Source organism: Pieris brassicae, unplaced genomic scaffold (genome assembly GCF_905147105.1).
Source record: "Pieris brassicae unplaced genomic scaffold, ilPieBrab1.1, whole genome shotgun sequence".
Classification (NCBI taxonomy): domain Eukaryota; kingdom Metazoa; phylum Arthropoda; class Insecta; order Lepidoptera; family Pieridae; genus Pieris; species Pieris brassicae.
Window position 1 is genome coordinate 119,167 of NW_025576096.1, and position 19,861 is coordinate 139,027.

Sequence of the window (19,861 nt, forward strand, 5' to 3'; positions counted from 1 at the left end):
CCATTCAATTTCCTATCTAATGGTGTAATTTGTTTCGAGTTATCGATGTAAATGTTCCAACATTATAAAAGTTCACCTAACCTAACCGAACCAAACCTCCCCTATTCGCCGTTCAATTTTCTATCTAACGGTGTAATTATTTTTAAATAAATCGACTAGTTTTTGAGAAATCGATGTAAACGTTCCAACATTATAAACGCTCATATCTCAGTCAAATGTTAACCAATCTTCAATATTGATATTGTTTTAGATTCGCCGTTCAATTTTCTATCTAACTGTGTAATTTTTTTAAATAAATCAACTAGTTTTTGAGAAATCGATGTAAACGTTCCAACATTATAAACGCTCATATCTCAGTCAAATGTTAACCAATCTTCAATATTGATATAGTTTTAGATTCGCCGTTCAATTTTCTATCTAACTGTGTAATTTTTTTAAATAAATCAACTAGTTTTTGAGCAATCGATGTAAACGTACCAACATTATAAACGCTCATATCTCATAAAAAAAAAAAAAAAAAAAGTTCACCTAACCTAACCGAACCAAACCTACCCTGTTCGCCATTCAATTTCCTATCTAATGGTGTAATTTGTTTCGAGTTATCGATGTAAATGTTCCAACATTATAAACGCTCATATCTCAGTCAAATGTAAACCAATCTTCATTATTGATATAGTTTTAGATTTGCCGTTCAATTTTCTATCTAACGGTGTAATTATTCTTAAATAAATCGACTAGTTTTTGAGAAATCGATGTAAACGTTCCAACATTGTAAACGCTCATATCTCAGTCAAATATTAACCAATCTTCAATATTGATATAGTTTTAAATTCGCCGTTCAATTTTCTATCTAACGGTGTAATTATTCTTAAATAAATCGACTAGTTTTTGAGAAATCGATGTAAACGTTCCAACATTATAAACGCTCATATCTCAGTCAAATGTTAACCAATCTTCAATATTGATATAGTTTTAGATTCGCCGTTCAATTTTCTATCTAACTGTGTAATTTTTTTAAATAAATCAACTAGTTTTTGAGAAATCGATGTAAACGTTCCAACATTATAAACGCTCATATCTCAGTCAAATGTTAACCAATCTTCAATATTGATATAGTTTTAGATTCGCCGTTCAATTTTCTATCTAACTGTGTAATTTTTTTAAATAAATCAACTAGTTTTTGAGCAATCGATGTAAACGTACCAACATTATAAACGCTCATATCTCATAAAAAAAAAAAAAAAAAAAAAGTTCACCTAACCTAACCGAACCAAACCTCCCCTGTTCGCCATTCAATTTCCTATCTAATGGTGTAATTTGTTTCGAGTTACCGATGTAAATGTTCCAACATTATAAAAGTTCACCTAACCTAACCGAACCAAACCTCCCCTATTCGCCGTTCAATTTTCTATCTAACGGTGTAATTATTTTTAAATAAATCGACTAGTTTTTGAGAAATCGATGTAAACGTACCAACATTATAAACGCTCATATCTCATAAAAAAATAAAAAAAAAAAGTTCACCTAACCTAACCGAACCAAACCTCCCCTATTCGCCATTCAATTTCCTATCTAATGGTGTAATTTGTTTCGAGTTATCGATGTAAATGTTCCAACATTATAAACGCTCATATCTCAGTCAAATGTTAACCAATCTTCAATATTGATATAGTTTTAGATTCGCCGTTCAATTTTCTATCTAACTGTGTAATTTTTTTAAATAAATCAACTAGTTTTTGAGAAATCGATGTAAACGTTCCAACATTATAAACGCTCATATCTCAGTCAAATGTTAACCAATCTTCAATATTGATATAGTTTTAGATTCGCCGTTCAATTTTCTATCTAACTGTGTAATTTTTTTAAATAAATCAACTAGTTTTTGAGCAATCGATGTAAACGTACCAACATTATAAACGCTCATATCTCATAAAAAAAAAAAAAAAAAAAGTTCACCTAACCTAACCGAACCAAACCTACCCTGTTCGCCATTCAATTTCCTATCTAATGGTGTAATTTGTTTCGAGTTATCGATGTAAATGTTCCAACATTATAAACGCTCATATCTCAGTCAAATGTAAACCAATCTTCATTATTGATATAGTTTTAGATTTGCCGCTCAATTTTCTATCTAACGGTGTAATTATTCTTAAATAAATCGACTAGTTTTTGAGAAATCGATGTAAACGTTCCAACATTGTAAACGCTCATATCTCAGTCAAATATTAACCAATCTTCAATATTGATATAGTTTTAAATTCGCCGTTCAATTTTCTATCTAACGGTGTAATTATTCTTAAATAAATCGACTAGTTTTTGAGAAATCGATGTAAACGTTCCAACATTATAAACGCTCATATCTCAGTCAAATGTTAACCAATCTTCAATATTGATATAGTTTTAGATTCGCCGTTCAATTTTCTATCTAACTGTGTAATTTTTTTAAATAAATCAACTAGTTTTTGAGCAATCGATGTAAACGTACCAACATTATAAACGCTCATATCTCATAAAAAAAAAAAAAAAAAAGTTCACCTAACCTAACCGAACCAAACCTCCCCTGTTCGCCATTCAATTTCCTATCTAATGGTGTAATTTGTTTCGAGTTATCGATGTAAATGTTCCAACATTATAAAAGTTCACCTAACCTAACCGAACCAAACCTCCCCTATTCGCCGTTCAATTTTCTATCTAACGGTGTAATTATTTTTAAATAAATCGACTAGTTTTTGAGAAATCGATGTAAACGTTCCAACATTATAAACGCTCATATCTCAGTCAAATGTTAACCAATCTTCAATATTGATATAGTTTTAGATTCGCCGTTCAATTTTCTATCTAACGGTGTAATTATTCTTAAATAAATCGACTAGTTTTTGAGAAATCGATGTAAACGTTCCAACATTATAAACGCTCATATCTCAGTCAAATGTTAACCAATCTTCAATATTGATATAGTTTTAGATTCGCCGTTCAATTTTCTATCTAACTGTGTAATTTTTTTAAATAAATCAACTAGTTTTTGAGCAATCGATGTAAACGTACCAACATTATAAACGCTCATATCTCATAAAAAAAAAAAAAAAAAAAAGTTCACCTAACCTAACCGAACCAAACCTCCCCTGTTCGCCATTCAATTTCCTATCTAATGGTGTAATTTGTTTCGAGTTATCGATGTAAATGTTCCAACATTATAAAAGTTCACCTAACCTAACCGAACCAAACCTCCCCTATTCGCCGTTCAATTTTCTATCTAACGGTGTAATTATTTTTAAATAAATCGACTAGTTTTTGAGAAATCGATGTAAACGTTCCAACATTATAAACGCTCATATCTCAGTCAAATGTTAACCAATCTTCAATATTGATATAGTTTTAGATTCGCCGTTCAATTTTCTATCTAACGGTGTAATTATTCTTAAATAAATCGACTAGTTTTTGAGAAATCGATGTAAACGTTCCAACATTATAAACGCTCATATCTCAGTCAAATGTTAACCAATCTTCAATATTGATATAGTTTTAGATTCGCCGTTCAATTTTCTATCTAACTGTGTAATTTTTTTAAATAAATCAACTAGTTTTTGAGCAATCGATGTAAACGTACCAACATTATAAACGCTCATATCTCATAAAAAAAAAAAAAAAAAAAAAAGTTCACCTAACCTAACCGAACCAAACCTCCCCTGTTCGCCATTCAATTTCCTATCTAATGGTGTAATTTGTTTCGAGTTATCGATGTAAATGTTCCAACATTATAAAAGTTCACCTAACCTAACCGAACCAAACCTCCCCTATTCGCCGTTCAATTTTCTATCTAACGGTGTAATTATTTTTAAATAAATCGACTAGTTTTTGAGAAATCGATGTAAACGTTCCAACATTATAAACGCTCATATCTCAGTCAAATGTTAACCAATCTTCAATATTGATATTGTTTTAGATTCGCCGTTCAATTTTCTATCTAACTGTGTAATTTTTTTAAATAAATCAACTAGTTTTTGAGAAATCGATGTAAACGTTCCAACATTATAAACGCTCATATCTCAGTCAAATGTTAACCAATCTTCAATATTGATATAGTTTTAGATTCGCCGTTCAATTTTCTATCTAACTGTGTAATTTTTTTAAATAAATCAACTAGTTTTTGAGCAATCGATGTAAACGTACCAACATTATAAACGCTCATATCTCATAAAAAAAAAAAAAAAAAAAGTTCACCTAACCTAACCGAACCAAACCTACCCTGTTCGCCATTCAATTTCCTATCTAATGGTGTAATTTGTTTCGAGTTATCGATGTAAATGTTCCAACATTATAAACGCTCATATCTCAGTCAAATGTAAACCAATCTTCATTATTGATATAGTTTTAGATTTGCCGTTCAATTTTCTATCTAACGGTGTAATTATTCTTAAATAAATCGACTAGTTTTTGAGAAATCGATGTAAACGTTCCAACATTGTAAACGCTCATATCTCAGTCAAATATTAACCAATCTTCAATATTGATATAGTTTTAGATTTGCCGTTCAATTTTCTATCTAACGGTGTAATTATTCTTAAATAAATCGACTAGTTTTTGAGAAATCGATGTAAACGTTCCAACATTATAAACGCTCATATCTCAGTCAAATGTTAACCAATCTTCAATATTGATATAGTTTTAGATTCGACGTTCAATTTTCTATCTAACTGTGTAATTTTTTTAAATAAATCAACTAGTTTTTGAGCAATCGATGTAAACGTACCAACATTATAAACGCTCATATCTCATAAAAAAAAAAAAAAAAAAAAAGTTCACCTAACCTAACCGAACCAAACCTCCCCTGTTCGCCATTCAATTTCCTATCTAATGGTGTAATTTGTTTCGAGTTATCGATGTAAATGTTCCAACATTATAAAAGTTCACCTAACCTAACCGAACCAAACCTCCCCTATTCGCCGTTCAATTTTCTATCTAACGGTGTAATTATTTTTAAATAAATCGACTAGTTTTTGAGAAATCGATGTAAACGTTCCAACATTATAAACGCTCATATCTCAGTCAAATGTTAACCAATCTTCAATATTGATATAGTTTTAGATTCGCCGTTCAATTTTCTATCTAACTGTGTAATTTTTTTAAATAAATCAACTAGTTTTTGAGAAATCGATGTAAACGTACCAACATTATAAACGCTCATATCTCATAAAAAAAAAAAAAAAAAAGTTCACCTAACCTAACCGAACCAAACCTCCCCTATTCGCCATTCAATTTCCTATCTAATGGTGTAATTTGTTTCGAGTTATCGATGTAAATGTTCCAACATTATAAACGCTCATATCTCAGTCAAATGTTAACCAATCTTCAATATTGATATAGTTTTAGATTTGCCGTTCAATTTTCTATCTAACTGTGTAATTTTTTTAAATAAATCAACTAGTTTTTGAGAAATCGATGTAAACGTTCCAACATTATAAACGCTCATATCTCAGTCAAATATTAACCAATCTTCAATATTGATATAGTTTTAAATTCGCCGTTCAATTTTCTATCTAACGGTGTAATTATTCTTAAATAAATCGACTAGTTTTTGAGAAATCGATGTAAACGTTCCAACATTATAAACGCTCATATCTCAGTCAAATGTTAACCAATCTTCAATATTGATATAGTTTTAGATTCGCCGTTCAATTTTCTATCTAACTGTGTAATTTTTTTAAATAAATCAACTAGTTTTTGAGCAATCGATGTAAACGTACCAACATTATAAACGCTCATATCTCATAAAAAAAAAAAAAAAAAAAAGTTCACCTAACCTAACCGAACCAAACCTCCCCTGTTCGCCATTCAATTTCCTATCTAATGGTGTAATTTGTTTCGAGTTATCGATGTAAATGTTCCAACATTATAAAAGTTCACCTAACCTAACCGAACCAAACCTCCCCTATTCGCCGTTCAATTTTCTATCTAACGGTGTAATTATTTTTAAATAAATCGACTAGTTTTTGAGAAATCGATGTAAACGTTCCAACATTATAAACGCTCATATCTCAGTCAAATGTTAACCAATCTTCAATATTGATATAGTTTTAGATTCGCCGTTCAATTTTCTATCTAACGGTGTAATTATTCTTAAATAAATCGACTAGTTTTTGAGAAATCGATGTAAACGTTCCAACATTATAAACGCTCATATCTCAGTCAAATGTTAACCAATCTTCAATATTGATATTGTTTTAGATTCGCCGTTCAATTTTCTATCTAACTGTGTAATTTTTTTAAATAAATCAACTAGTTTTTGAGCAATCGATGTAAACGTACCAACATTATAAACGCTCATATCTCATAAAAAAAAAAAAAAAAAAAAAGTTCACCTAACCTAACCGAACCAAACCTCCCCTGTTCGCCATTCAATTTCCTATCTAATGGTGTAATTTGTTTCGAGTTATCGATGTAAATGTTCCAACATTATAAAAGTTCACCTAACCTAACCGAACCAAACCTCCCCTATTCGCCGTTCAATTTTCTATCTAACGGTGTAATTATTTTTAAATAAATCGACTAGTTTTTGAGCAATCGATGTAAACGTTCCAACATTATAAACGCTCATATCTCAGTCAAATGTTAACCAATCTTCAATATTGATATAGTTTTAGATTCGCCGTTCAATTTTCTATCTAACGGTGTAATTATTCTTAAATAAATCGACTAGTTTTTGAGAAATCGATGTAAACGTTCCAACATTATAAACGCTCATATCTCAGTCAAATGTTAACCAATCTTCAATATTGATATAGTTTTAGATTCGCCGTTCAATTTTCTATCTAACTGTGTAATTTTTTTAAATAAATCAACTAGTTTTTGAGCAATCGATGTAAACGTACCAACATTATAAACGCTCATATCTCATAAAAAAAAAAAAAAAAAAAAAAGTTCACCTAACCTAACCGAACCAAACCTCCCCTGTTCGCCATTCAATTTCCTATCTAATGGTGTAATTTGTTTCGAGTTATCGATGTAAATGTTCCAACATTATAAAAGTTCACCTAACCTAACCGAACCAAACCTCCCCTATTCGCCGTTCAATTTTCTATCTAACGGTGTAATTATTTTTAAATAAATCGACTAGTTTTTGAGAAATCGATGTAAACGTTCCAACATTATAAACGCTCATATCTCAGTCAAATGTTAACCAATCTTCAATATTGATATTGTTTTAGATTCGCCGTTCAATTTTCTATCTAACTGTGTAATTTTTTTAAATAAATCAACTAGTTTTTGAGAAATCGATGTAAACGTTCCAACATTATAAACGCTCATATCTCAGTCAAATGTTAACCAATCTTCAATATTGATATAGTTTTAGATTCGCCGTTCAATTTTCTATCTAACTGTGTAATTTTTTTAAATAAATCAACTAGTTTTTGAGCAATCGATGTAAACGTACCAACATTATAAACGCTCATATCTCATAAAAAAAAAAAAAAAAAAAGTTCACCTAACCTAACCGAACCAAACCTACCCTGTTCGCCATTCAATTTCCTATCTAATGGTGTAATTTGTTTCGAGTTATCGATGTAAATGTTCCAACATTATAAACGCTCATATCTCAGTCAAATGTAAACCAATCTTCATTATTGATATAGTTTTAGATTTGCCGTTCAATTTTCTATCTAACGGTGTAATTATTCTTAAATAAATCGACTAGTTTTTGAGAAATCGATGTAAACGTTCCAACATTGTAAACGCTCATATCTCAGTCAAATGTTAACCAATCTTCAATATTGATATAGTTTTAGATTCGCCGTTCAATTTTCTATCTAACTGTGTAATTTTTTTAAATAAATCAACTAGTTTTTGAGCAATCGATGTAAACGTACCAACATTATAAACGCTCATATCTCATAAAAAAAAAAAAAAAAAAAAAGTTCACCTAACCTAACCGAACCAAACCTCCCCTGTTCGCCATTCAATTTCCTATCTAATGGTGTAATTTGTTTCGAGTTATCGATGTAAATGTTCCAACATTATAAAAGTTCACCTAACCTAACCGAACCAAACCTCCCCTATTCGCCGTTCAATTTTCTATCTAACGGTGTAATTATTTTTAAATAAATCGACTAGTTTTTGAGAAATCGATGTAAACGTTCCAACATTATAAACGCTCATATCTCAGTCAAATGTTAACCAATCTTCAATATTGATATAGTTTTAGATTCGCCGTTCAATTTTCTATCTAACGGTGTAATTATTCTTAAATAAATCGACTAGTTTTTGAGAAATCGATGTAAACGTTCCAACATTATAAACGCTCATATCTCAGTCAAATGTTAACCAATCTTCAATATTGATATAGTTTTAGATTCGCCGTTCAATTTTCTATCTAACTGTGTAATTTTTTTAAATAAATCAACTAGTTTTTGAGAAATCGATGTAAACGTACCAACATTATAAACGCTCATATCTCATAAAAAAAAAAAAAAAAAAAAAAGTTCACCTAACCTAACCGAACCAAACCTCCCCTGTTCGCCATTCAATTTCCTATCTAATGGTGTAATTTGTTTCGAGTTATCGATGTAAATGTTCCAACATTATAAAAGTTCACCTAACCTAACCGAACCAAACCTCCCCTATTCGCCGTTCAATTTTCTATCTAACGGTGTAATTATTTTTAAATAAATCGACTAGTTTTTGAGAAATCGATGTAAACGTTCCAACATTATAAACGCTCATATCTCAGTCAAATGTTAACCAATCTTCAATATTGATATTGTTTTAGATTCGCCGTTCAATTTTCTATCTAACTGTGTAATTTTTTTAAATAAATCAACTAGTTTTTGAGAAATCGATGTAAACGTTCCAACATTATAAACGCTCATATCTCAGTCAAATGTTAACCAATCTTCAATATTGATATAGTTTTAGATTCGCCGTTCAATTTTCTATCTGTGTAATTTTTTTAAATAAATCAACTAGTTTTTGAGCAATCGATGTAAACGTACCAACATTATAAACGCTCATATCTCATAAAAAAAAAAAAAAAAAAAGTTCACCTAACCTAACCGAACCAAACCTACCCTGTTCGCCATTCAATTTCCTATCTAATGGTGTAATTTGTTTCGAGTTATCGATGTAAATGTTCCAACATTATAAACGCTCATATCTCAGTCAAATGTAAACCAATCTTCATTATTGATATAGTTTTAGATTTGCCGTTCAATTTTCTATCTAACGGTGTAATTATTCTTAAATAAATCGACTAGTTTTTGAGAAATCGATGTAAACGTTCCAACATTGTAAACGCTCATATCTCAGTCAAATATTAACCAATCTTCAATATTGATATAGTTTTAAATTCGCCGTTCAATTTTCTATCTAACGGTGTAATTATTCTTAAATAAATCGACTAGTTTTTGAGAAATCGATGTAAACGTTCCAACATTATAAACGCTCATATCTCAGTCAAATGTTAACCAATCTTCAATATTGATATAGTTTTAGATTCGACGTTCAATTTTCTATCTAACTGTGTAATTTTTTTAAATAAATCAACTAGTTTTTGAGCAATCGATGTAAACGTACCAACATTATAAACGCTCATATCTCATAAAAAAAAAAAAAAAAAAAAAGTTCACCTAACCTAACCGAACCAAACCTCCCCTGTTCGCCATTCAATTTCCTATCTAATGGTGTAATTTGTTTCGAGTTATCGATGTAAATGTTCCAACATTATAAAAGTTCACCTAACCTAACCGAACCAAACCTCCCCTATTCGCCGTTCAATTTTCTATCTAACGGTGTAATTATTTTTAAATAAATCGACTAGTTTTTGAGAAATCGATGTAAACGTTCCAACATTATAAACGCTCATATCTCAGTCAAATGTTAACCAATCTTCAATATTGATATTGTTTTAGATTCGCCGTTCAATTTTCTATCTAACTGTGTAATTTTTTTAAATAAATCAACTAGTTTTTGAGAAATCGATGTAAACGTACCAACATTATAAACGCTCATATCTCATAAAAAAAAAAAAAAAAAAGTTCACCTAACCTAACCGAACCAAACCTCCCCTATTCGCCATTCAATTTCCTATCTAATGGTGTAATTTGTTTCGAGTTATCGATGTAAATGTTCCAACATTATAAACGCTCATATCTCAGTCAAATGTTAACCAATCTTCAATATTGATATAGTTTTAGATTTGCCGTTCAATTTTCTATCTAACTGTGTAATTTTTCAAATAAATCAACTAGTTTTTGAGAAATCGATGTAAACGTTCCAACATTATAAACGCTCATATCTCAGTCAAATATTAACCAATCTTCAATATTGATATAGTTTTAAATTCGCCGTTCAATTTTCTATCTAACGGTGTAATTATTCTTAAATAAATCGACTAGTTTTTGAGAAATCGATGTAAACGTTCCAACATTATAAACGCTCATATCTCAGTCAAATGTTAACCAATCTTCAATATTGATATAGTTTTAGATTCGCCGTTCAATTTTCTATCTAACTGTGTAATTTTTTTAAATAAATCAACTAGTTTTTGAGCAATCGATGTAAACGTACCAACATTATAAACGCTCATATCTCATAAAAAAAAAAAAAAAAAAAAGTTCACCTAACCTAACCGAACCAAACCTCCCCTGTTCGCCATTCAATTTCCTATCTAATGGTGTAATTTGTTTCGAGTTATCGATGTAAATGTTCCAACATTATAAAAGTTCACCTAACCTAACCGAACCAAACCTCCCCTATTCGCCGTTCAATTTTCTATCTAACGGTGTAATTATTTTTAAATAAATCGACTAGTTTTTGAGAAATCGATGTAAACGTTCCAACATTATAAACGCTCATATCTCAGTCAAATGTTAACCAATCTTCAATATTGATATAGTTTTAGATTCGCCGTTCAATTTTCTATCTAACGGTGTAATTATTCTTAAATAAATCGACTAGTTTTTGAGAAATCGATGTAAACGTTCCAACATTATAAACGCTCATATCTCAGTCAAATGTTAACCAATCTTCAATATTGATATAGTTTTAGATTCGCCGTTCAATTTTCTATCTAACTGTGTAATTTTTTTAAATAAATCAACTAGTTTTTGAGCAATCGATGTAAACGTACCAACATTATAAACGCTCATATCTCATAAAAAAAAAAAAAAAAAAAAAGTTCACCTAACCTAACCGAACCAAACCTCCCCTGTTCGCCATTCAATTTCCTATCTAATGGTGTAATTTGTTTCGAGTTATCGATGTAAATGTTCCAACATTATAAAAGTTCACCTAACCTAACCGAACCAAACCTCCCCTATTCGCCGTTCAATTTTCTATCTAACGGTGTAATTATTTTTAAATAAATCGACTAGTTTTTGAGAAATCGATGTAAACGTTCCAACATTATAAACGCTCATATCTCAGTCAAATGTTAACCAATCTTCAATATTGATATTGTTTTAGATTCGCCGTTCAATTTTCTATCTAACTGTGTAATTTTTTTAAATAAATCAACTAGTTTTTGAGAAATCGATGTAAACGTACCAACATTATAAACGCTCATATCTCATAAAAAAAAAAAAAAAAAAGTTCACCTAACCTAACCGAACCAAACCTCCCCTATTCGCCATTCAATTTCCTATCTAATGGTGTAATTTGTTTCGAGTTATCGATGTAAATGTTCCAACATTATAAACGCTCATATCTCAGTCAAATGTTAACCAATCTTCAATATTGATATAGTTTTAGATTTGCCGTTCAATTTTCTATCTAACTGTGTAATTTTTTTAAATAAATCAACTAGTTTTTGAGAAATCGATGTAAACGTTCCAACATTATAAACGCTCATATCTCAGTCAAATATTAACCAATCTTCAATATTGATATAGTTTTAAATTCGCCGTTCAATTTTCTATCTAACGGTGTAATTATTCTTAAATAAATCGACTAGTTTTTGAGAAATCGATGTAAACGTTCCAACATTATAAACGCTCATATCTCAGTCAAATGTTAACCAATCTTCAATATTGATATAGTTTTAGATTCGCCGTTCAATTTTCTATCTAACTGTGTAATTTTTTTAAATAAATCAACTAGTTTTTGAGAAATCGATGTAAACGTTCCAACATTATAAACGCTCATATCTCAGTCAAATGTTAACCAATCTTCAATATTGATATAGTTTTAGATTCGCCGTTCAATTTTCTATCTAACTGTGTAATTTTTTTAAATAAATCAACTAGTTTTTGAGCAATCGATGTAAACGTACCAACATTATAAACGCTCATATCTCATAAAAAAAAATAAAAAAAAAGTTCACCTAACCTAACCGAACCAAACCTACCCTGTTCGCCATTCAATTTCCTATCTAATGGTGTAATTTGTTTCGAGTTATCGATGTAAATGTTCCAACATTATAAACGCTCATATCTCAGTCAAATGTAAACCAATCTTCATTATTGATATAGTTTTAGATTTGCCGTTCAATTTTCTATCTAACGGTGTAATTATTCTTAAATAAATCGACTAGTTTTTGAGAAATCGATGTAAACGTTCCAACATTGTAAACGCTCATATCTCAGTCAAATATTAACCAATCTTCAATATTGATATAGTTTTAAATTCGCCGTTCAATTTTCTATCTAACGGTGTAATTATTCTTAAATAAATCGACTAGTTTTTGAGAAATCGATGTAAACGTTCCAACATTATAAACGCTCATATCTCAGTCAAATGTTAACCAATCTTCAATATTGATATAGTTTTAGATTCGCCGTTCAATTTTCTATCTAACTGTGTAATTTTTTTAAATAAATCAACTAGTTTTTGAGCAATCGATGTAAACGTACCAACATTATAAACGCTCATATCTCATAAAAAAAAAAAAAAAAAAAAAGTTCACCTAACCTAACCGAACCAAACCTCCCCTGTTCGCCATTCAATTTCCTATCTAATGGTGTAATTTGTTTCGAGTTATCGATGTAAATGTTCCAACATTATAAAAGTTCACCTAACCTAACCGAACCAAACCTCCCCTATTCGCCGTTCAATTTTCTATCTAACGGTGTAATTATTTTTAAATAAATCGACTAGTTTTTGAGAAATCGATGTAAACGTTCCAACATTATAAACGCTCATATCTCAGTCAAATGTTAACCAATCTTCAATATTGATATTGTTTTAGATTCGCCGTTCAATTTTCTATCTAACTGTGTAATTTTTTTAAATAAATCAACTAGTTTTTGAGAAATCGATGTAAACGTACCAACATTATAAACGCTCATATCTCATAAAAAAAAAAAAAAAAAAGTTCACCTAACCTAACCGAACCAAACCTCCCCTATTCGCCATTCAATTTCCTATCTAATGGTGTAATTTGTTTCGAGTTATCGATGTAAATGTTCCAACATTATAAACGCTCATATCTCAGTCAAATGTTAACCAATCTTCAATATTGATATAGTTTTAAATTTGCCGTTCAATTTTCTATCTAACTGTGTAATTATTCTTAAATAAATCGACTAGTTTTTGAGAAATCGATGTAAACGTTCCAACATTATAAACGCTCATATCTCAGTCAAATGTTAACCAATCTTCAATATTGATATAGTTTTAGATTCGCCGTTCAATTTTCTATCTAACTGTGTAATTTTTTTAAATAAATCAACTAGTTTTTGAGAAATCGATGTAAACGTTCCAACATTATAAACGCTCATATCTCAGTCAAATGTTAACCAATCTTCAATATTGATATAGTTTTAGATTCGCCGTTCAATTTTCTATCTAACTGTGTAATTTTTTTAAATAAATCAACTAGTTTTTGAGCAATCGATGTAAACGTACCAACATTATAAACGCTCATATCTCAGTCAAATATTAAACAATCTACAATATTGATATAGTTTTAGATTCGCCGTTCAATTTTCTATCTAACGGTGTAATTATTCTTAAATAAATCGACTAGTTTTTGAGAAATCGATGTAAACGTTCCAACATTATAAACGCTCATATCTCAGTCAAATGTTAACCAATCTTCAATATTGATATAGTTTTAGATTCGCCGTTCAATTTTCTATCTAACTGTGTAATTTTTTTAAATAAATCAACTAGTTTTTGAGAAATCGATGTAAACGTTCCAACATTATAAACGCTCATATCTCAGTCAAATGTTAACCAATCTTCAATATTGATATAGTTTTAGATTCGCCGTTCAATTTTCTATCTAACTGTGTAATTTTTTTAAATAAATCAACTAGTTTTTGAGAAATCGATGTAAACGTTCCAACATTATAAACGCTCATATCTCAGTCAAATGTTAACCAATCTTCAATATTGATATAGTTTTAGATTCGCCGTTCAATTTTCTATCTAACTGTGTAATTTTTTTAAATAAATCAACTAGTTTTTGAGCAATCGATGTAAACGTACCAACATTATAAACGCTCATATCTCATAAAAAAAAAAAAAAAAAAAGTTCACCTAACCTAACCGAACCAAACCTACCCTGTTCGCCATTCAATTTCCTATCTAATGGTGTAATTTGTTTCGAGTTATCGATGTAAATGTTCCAACATTATAAAAGTTCACCTAACCTAACCGAACCAAACCTCCCCTATTCGCCGTTCAATTTTCTATCTAACGGTGTAATTATTTTTAAATAAATCGACTAGTTTTTGAGAAATCGATGTAAACGTTCCAACATTATAAACGCTCATATCTCAGTCAAATGTTAACCAATCTTCAATATTGATATAGTTTTAGATTCGCCGTTCAATTTTCTATCTAACGGTGTAATTATTCTTAAATAAATCGACTAGTTTTTGAGAAATCGATGTAAACGTTCCAACATTATAAACGCTCATATCTCAGTCAAATGTTAACCAATCTTCAATATTGATATAGTTTTAGATTCGCCGTTCAATTTTCTATCTAACTGTGTAATTTTTTTAAATAAATCAACTAGTTTTTGAGAAATCGATGTAAACGTTCCAACATTATAAACGCTCATATCTCAGTCAAATGTTAACCAATCTTCAATATTGATATAGTTTTAGATTCGCCGTTCAATTTTCTATCTAACGGTGTAATTATTCTTAAATAAATCGACTAGTTTTTGAGAAATCGATGTAAACGTTCCAACATTATAAACGCTCATATCTCAGTCAAATGTTAACCAATCTTCAATATTGATATAGTTTTAGATTCGCCGTTCAATTTTCTAACTGTGTAATTTTTTTAAATAAATCAACTAGTTTTTGAGCAATCGATGTAAACGTACCAACATTATAAACGCTCATATCTCATAAAAAAAAAAAAAAAAAAAAGTTCACCTAACCTAACCGAACCAAACCTCCCCTGTTCGCCATTCAATTTCCTATCTAATGGTGTAATTTGTTTCGAGTTATCGATGTAAATGTTCCAACATTATAAAAGTTCACCTAACCTAACCGAACCAAACCTCCCCTATTCGCCGTTCAATTTTCTATCTAACTGTGTAATTATTTTTAAATAAATCGACTAGTTTTTGAGAAATCGATGTAAACGTTCCAACATTATAAACGCTCATATCTCAGTCAAATGTTAACCAATCTTCAATATTGATATAGTTTTAGATTCGCCGTTCAATTTTCTATCTAACGGTGTAATTATTCTTAAATAAATCGACTAGTTTTTGAGAAATCGATGTAAACGTTCCAACATTATAAACGCTCATATCTCAGTCAAATGTTAACCAATCTTCAATATTGATATAGTTTTAGATTCGCCGTTCAATTTTCTAACTGTGTAATTTTTTTAAATAAATCAACTAGTTTTTGAGCAATCGATGTAAACGTACCAACATTATAAACGCTCATATCTCATAAAAAAAAAAAAAAAAAAAAGTTCACCTAACCTAACCGAACCAAACCTCCCCTGTTCGCCATTCAATTTCCTATCTAATGGTGTAATTTGTTTCGAGTTATCGATGTAAATGTTCCAACATTATAAAAGTTCACCTAACCTAACCGAACCAAACCTCCCCTATTCGCCGTTCAATTTTCTATCTAACGGTGTAATTATTTTTAAATAAATCGACTAGTTTTTGAGAAATCGATGTAAACGTTCCAACATTATAAACGCTCATATCTCAGTCAAATGTTAACCAATCTTCAATATTGATATTGTTTTAGATTCGCCGTTCAATTTTCTATCTAACTGTGTAATTTTTTTAAATAAATCAACTAGTTTTTGAGAAATCGATGTAAACGTACCAACATTATAAACGCTCATATCTCAGTCAAATATTAAACAATCTACAATATTGATATAGTTTTAGATTCGCCGTTCAATTTTCTATCTAACGGTGTAATTATTCTTAAATAAATCGACTAGTTTTTGAGAAATCGATGTAAACGTTCCAACATTATAAACGCTCATATCTCAGTCAAATGTTAACCAATCTTCAATATTGATATAGTTTTAGATTCGCCGTTCAATTTTCTATCTAACTGTGTAATTTTTTTAAATAAATCAACTAGTTTTTGAGCAATCGATGTAAACGTACCAACATTATAAACGCTCATATCTCAGTCAAATATTAAACAATCTACAATATTGATATAGTTTTAGATTCGCCGTTCAATTTTCTATCTAACGGTGTAATTATTCTTAAATAAATCGACTAGTTTTTGAGAAATCGATGTAAACGTTCCAACATTATAAACGCTCATATCTCAGTCAAATGTTAACCAATCTTCAATATTGATATAGTTTTAGATTCGCCGTTCAATTTTCTATCTAACTGTGTAATTTTTTTAAATAAATCAACTAGTTTTTGAGCAATCGATGTAAACGTACCAACATTATAAACGCTCATATCTCAGTCAAATATTAAACAATCTACAATATTGATATAGTTTTAGATTCGCCGTTCAATTTTCTATCTAACGGTGTAATTATTCTTAAATAAATCGACTAGTTTTTGAGAAATCGATGTAAACGTTCCAACATTATAAACGCTCATATCTCAGTCAAATGTTAACCAATCTTCAATATTGATATAGTTTTAGATTCGCCGTTCAATTTTCTATCTAACTGTGTAATTTTTTTAAATAAATCAACTAGTTTTTGAGAAATCGATGTAAACGTTCCAACATTATAAACGCTCATATCTCAGTCAAATGTTAACCAATCTTCAATATTGATATAGTTTTAGATTCGCCGTTCAATTTTCTATCTAACGGTGTAATTATTCTTAAATAAATCGACTAGTTTTTGAGAAATCGATGTAAACGTTCCAACATTATAAACGCTCATATCTCAGTCAAATGTTAACCAATCTTCAATATTGATATAGTTTTAGATTCGCCGTTCAATTTTCTAACTGTGTAATTTTTTTAAATAAATCAACTAGTTTTTGAGCAATCGATGTAAACGTACCAACATTATAAACGCTCATATCTCATAAAAAAAAAAAAAAAAAAAAGTTCACCTAACCTAACCGAACCAAACCTCCCCTGTTCGCCATTCAATTTCCTATCTAATGGTGTAATTTGTTTCGAGTTATCGATGTAAATGTTCCAACATTATAAAAGTTCACCTAACCTAACCGAACCAAACCTCCCCTATTCGCCGTTCAATTTTCTATCTAATGGTGTAATTATTTTTAAATAAATCGACTAGTTTTTGAGAAATCGATGTAAACGTTCCAACATTATAAACGCTCATATCTCAGTCAAATGTTAACCAATCTTCAATATTGATATTGTTTTAGATTCGCCGTTCAATTTTCTATCTAACTGTGTAATTTTTTTAAATAAATCAACTAGTTTTTGAGAAATCGATGTAAACGTACCAACATTATAAACGCTCATATCTCAGTCAAATATTAAACAATCTACAATATTGATATAGTTTTAGATTCGCCGTTCAATTTTCTATCTAACGGTGTAATTATTCTTAAATAAATCGACTAGTTTTTGAGAAATCGATGTAAACGTTCCAACATTATAAACGCTCATATCTCAGTCAAATGTTAACCAATCTTCAATATTGATATAGTTTTAGATTCGCCGTTCAATTTTCTATCTAACTGTGTAATTTTTTTAAATAAATCAACTAGTTTTTGAGCAATCGATGTAAACGTACCAACATTATAAACGCTCATATCTCAGTCAAATATTAAACAATCTACAATATTGATATAGTTTTAGATTCGCCGTTCAATTTTCTATCTAACGGTGTAATTATTCTTAAATAAATCGACTAGTTTTTGAGAAATCGATGTAAACGTTCCAACATTATAAACGCTCATATCTCAGTCAAATGTTAACCAATCTTCAATATTGATATAGTTTTAGATTCGCCGTTCAATTTTCTATCTAACTGTGTAATTTTTTTAAATAAATCAACTAGTTTTTGAGCAATCGATGTAAACGTACCAACATTATAAACGCTCATATCTCAGTCAAATATTAAACAATCTACAATATTGATATAGTTTTAGATTCGCCGTTCAATTTTCTATCTAACGGTGTAATTATTCTTAAATAAATCGACTAGTTTTTGAGAAATCGATGTAAACGTTCCAACATTATAAACGCTCATATCTCAGTCAAATGTTAACCAATCTTCAATATTGATATAGTTTTAGATTCGCCGTTCAATTTTCTATCTAACTGTGTAATTTTTTTAAATAAATCAACTAGTTTTTGAGAAATCGATGTAAACGTTCCAACATTATAAACGCTCATATCTCAGTCAAATGTTAACCAATCTTCAATATTGATATAGTTTTAGATTCGCCGTTCAATTTTCTATCTAACGGTGTAATTATTCTTAAATAAATCGACTAGTTTTTGAGAAATCGATGTAAACGTTCCAACATTATAAACGCTCATATCTCAGTCAAATGTTAACCAATCTTCAATATTGATATAGTTTTAGATTCGCCGTTCAATTTTCTAACTGTGTAATTTTTTTAAATAAATCAACTAGTTTTTGAGCAATCGATGTAAACGTACCAACATTATAAACGCTCATATCTCAGTCAAATATTAAACAATCTACAATATTGATATAGTTTTAGATTCGCCGTTCAATTTTCTATCTAACGGTGTAATTATTCTTAAATAAATCGACTAGTTTTTGAGAAATCGATGTAAACGTTCCAACATTATAAACGCTCATATCTCAGTCAAATGTTAACCAATCTTCAATATTGATATAGTTTTAGATTCGCCGTTCAATTTTCTATCTAACTGTGTAATTTTTTTAAATAAATCAACTAGTTTTTGAGAAATCGATGTAAACGTTCCAACATTATAAACGCTCATATCTCAGTCAAATGTTAACCAATCTTCAATATTGATATAGTTTTAGATTCGCCGTTCAATTTTCTATCTAACGGTGTAATTATTCTTAAATAAATCGACTAGTTTTTGAGAAATCGATGTAAACGTTCCAACATTATAAACGCTCATATCTCAGTCAAATGTTAACCAATCTTCAATATTGATATAGTTTTAGATTCGCCGTTCAATTTTCTAACTGTGTAATTTTTTTAAATAAATCAACTAGTTTTTGAGCAATCGATGTAAACGTACCAACATTATAAACGCTCATATCTCATAAAAAAAAAAAAAAAAAAAAGTTCACCTAACCTAACCGAACCAAACCTCCCCTGTTCGCCATTCAATTTCCTATCTAATGGTGTAATTTGTTTCGAGTTATCGATGTAAATGTTCCAACATTATAAAAGTTCACCTAACCTAACCGAACCAAACCTCCCCTATTCGCCGTTCAATTTTCTATCTAATGGTGTAATTATTTTTAAATAAATCGACTAGTTTTTGAGAAATCGATGTAAACGTTCCAACATTATAAACGC